Source organism: Oncorhynchus clarkii, unplaced genomic scaffold (assembly GCF_045791955.1).
Source record: "Oncorhynchus clarkii lewisi isolate Uvic-CL-2024 unplaced genomic scaffold, UVic_Ocla_1.0 unplaced_contig_13382_pilon_pilon, whole genome shotgun sequence".
Lineage (NCBI taxonomy): Eukaryota > Metazoa > Chordata > Actinopteri > Salmoniformes > Salmonidae > Oncorhynchus > Oncorhynchus clarkii.
The window spans coordinates 145-3,847 of NW_027258481.1; positions in this window are offsets into that span (position 1 = coordinate 145).

The window sequence follows — 3,703 nt, forward strand, 5'->3', positions numbered from 1 at the left end:
GAAATGTCAGAATAGTAGTAGAGAGAATGCTTTATTTCAGCTTTTATTTCTTTCATCACATTCCCAGTGGGTCAGAAGTTCACATACACTCAATTAGCATTTGGTAGCATTGCCTTTAAATTGTTTAACTTGGGTCAAATGTTTCAGGTAGTCTTCCACAAGCTTTCCACAATAAGTTACAGTGGGGCAAAAAAAGTATTTAGTCAGCCACCAATTGTGCAAGTTCTCCCACTTAAAAATATGAGAGAGGCCTGTCATTTTCACCATAGGTACACTTCAACTATGACAGTCAAAATGAGAGAAAAAATCCTGAAAATCACATTGTAGGATTTTTAATGAATTTATTTGCAAATTATGGTGGAAAATAAGTATTTGGTCACCTACAAACAAGCAAGATTTCTGGCTCTCACAGATCTTCTTTAAAGAGACTCCTCTGTCCTCCACTCGTTACCTGTATTAATGGCACCTGTTTGAACTTGTTATCAGTATAAAAGACACCTGTCCACAACCTCAAACAGTCACACTCCAAACTCCACTATGGCCAAGATCAAAGAGCTGTCAAAGGACACCAGAAACAAAATTGTAGACCTGCACCAGGCTGGGAAGACTGAATCTGCAATAGGTAAGCAGCTTGGTTTGAAGAAATCAACTGTGGGAGCAATTATTAGGAAATGAAAGACATATAAGACCACTGATAATCTCCCTCGATCTGGGGCTCCACGCAAGATCTCACCCCGTGGGGTCAAAATGATCACAAGAACGGTGAGCAAAAATCCCAGAACCACACAGGGGGACCTAGTGAATGACCTGCAGAGAGCTGGGACCAAAGTAACAAAGCCTACCATCAGTAACACACTACGCCGCCAGGGACTCAAATCCTGCAGTGCCAGATGCGTCCCCCTGCCTCAGCCAGTACATGTCCAGGCCCGTCTGAAGTTTGCTAGAGAGAATTTGGATGATCCAGAAGAAGATTGGGAGAATGTCATATGGTCAGATGAAACCAAAATATAACTTTTTGGTAAAAACTCAACTCGTTGTGTTTGGAGGACAAAGAATGCTGAGTTGCATCCAAAGAACACCATACCTACTGTGAAGCATGGGGGTGGAAACATCATGCTTTGGGAATGTTTTTCTGCAAAGGGACCAGGACGACTGATCCGTGTAAAGGGAAGAATGAATGGGGCCATGTATCGTGAGATTTTGAGTGAAAACCTCCTTCCATCAGCAAGGGCATTGAAGATGAAACGTGGCTGGGTCTTTCAGCATGACAATGATCCCAAACAAGAAGCATTTCAAGGTCCTGGAGTGGCCTAGCCAGTCTCCAGATCTCAACCCCATAGGAAATCTTTGGAGTGAGTTGAAAGTCCGTGTTGCCCAGCAACAGCCCAAAACATCACTGCTCTGGAGGAGATCTGCATGGAGGAATGGGCCAAAATACCAGCAACAGTGTGTGAAAACCTTGTGAAGACTTGCAGAAAACATTTGACCTCTGTCATTGCCAACAAAGGGTATATAACAAAGTATTGAGATAAACTTTTGTTATTGACCAAATACTTATTTTCCACCATAATTTGCGAATAAATTCATAAAAAATCCTACAATGTGATTTCTGGATTTTGTTTTCTCATTTTGTCTGTCATAGTTGAAGTGTACCTATGATGAAAATTACAGGCCTCTCTCATTTTTTTTAGTGGGAGAACTTGCACAATTGGTGGCTGACAAAGTACTTTTTTGCCCAACTGTAGGTGAATTTTGGCCCATGCCTCCTGACAGACCTGGTGTGACTGAGTCAGGTTTGTAGGCCTCCTTGCTCGCACACGCTTTTTCAGTTCTGCCCACACATTTTCTATGGGATTGAGGTCAGGGCTTTGTGATGACCACTCCAATACCTTGAGTTTGTTGTCCTTCAGCCTTTTTGCCACAACTTTGGAAGTATGCTTGGTCATTGTCCATTTGGAAGACCCATTTGTAACCAAGCTTTAAGTTCCTGACACCTGACTGATGCATCATTTCCCTCCCTCACGATGCCATTTATTTTGTGAAGTGCAACAGTCCGTCCTGCAGCAAAGCACCCCCACAACATGATGCTGCCACCCCCGTGCTTCACGGTTGGGATGGTGTTCTTCGGCTTGCAAGCCTCCCCCTTTTCCCTCCAAACATAACGATGGTCATTATGGCCAAACCGTTCTATTTTTGTTTCATCAGACCAGAGGACATTTCTCCAAAAAGTACAATCTTTGTCCCCATGTGCAGTTGCGAACCGTAGTTTAGCTTTGTTATGGTGGTTTTGGAGCAGTGGCTTCTTCCTTGCCAAGCGGCCTTTCAGGTTATGTCGATATAGGACTCATTTTACTGTGGATATAGATACTTTTGTACCTGTTTCCTCCAGCATCTTTATAATGTCCTTTGCTGTTGTTCTGGGAATGATTTGGACTTTTCGCACCAAAGTACGATCATCTCTAGGAGACAGAATGCGTCTCCTTCCTGAGCGGTATGACGGCTGCGTGGTCCCATGGTGTTTATACTTGCATAATATTGTTTGTACAGATGAAAGTGGTACCTTCAGGTGTTTGGAAATTTGGATGAACCAGACTTGTGGAAGTCTCCATTTTTTTCTGAGGTCTTGGCTGATTTCTTTTGATTTTCCCATGATGTCAAGCTTAGAGGCACTGAGTTTGAAGGTAGGCCTTGAAATACATCCACAGGTACACCTCCAATTGACTCAAATGATGTCAATTAGCCTATCAGAAGCTTCTAAAGTCATGACATCATTTTCTGGAATTTTCTAAGCCATTTAAAGGCATTGTCAACTTCGTGTATGTAAACTTCTGACCCACTGGAATTGAGATACAGTGATTTATAAGTGAAATCTGTAAACAATTGTAGAAAAAATTCCTTGTGTCATGCACAAAGTAGATGTCCTAACCCGACTTGCCAAAACTATAGTTTGTTAACAAGAAATTTGTGGAGTGGTTGAAAAACCAGTTTAAAAAAAAGTCCTTCACTTAACTAGTCAGTTAAGAACCAATTTTTGTTTTCAATGATGACCTATAAACATTGGGTTAAATGCCTTGTTCAGGGGCAGAACGACAGCTTTTTATCTTGTCAACTCAGGGAGTTGATCTTGCAGCCTTTCGGTTACTAGTCCAAAGCTCTAACCACTAGGGTACCTGCCGCCCCAATGACTCCAACCTAAGTGTATGTAAACTTCCGACTTCAGCTGAAGCTTAGTTGTTTCTTTTGGTAATCTAGGCCCGTAATTTAACACCTTTAATCAAATGTACAGATCACTTGCATGTATTTTAAAAATGTATTTTGAAGCGTCCCTCCTGTGAAATGGGAACTAGCATCAAACGCCCACCTTCCAGAATCCCGTCACATTTTGTGCAATTGTTCCGCTGAAAAATGTAACTCTATTCTCAGAAACTTTATTTAGCGTAAATTGGAATTAGCCTGCCCTGAAGCAGGTAGAGTAAGAACTTTAGGATTCATTGTCATAGAAATGTACCTGGCTAAAAGGTGAGCCACAGTATCAACGGTTATCCCAATTTGAATTCAGAGTTGACAAAAGTTAGCTTGCTAACTCCTCTATCTCACTTCGTAGTACACCCCTCTGCTTTCTACTGTTTATGTATAGATACACTAAAAATGCAATGAATTGACTTGAGGTCTGACATTGCTTTTCTGTGCTTCACTCTTTACA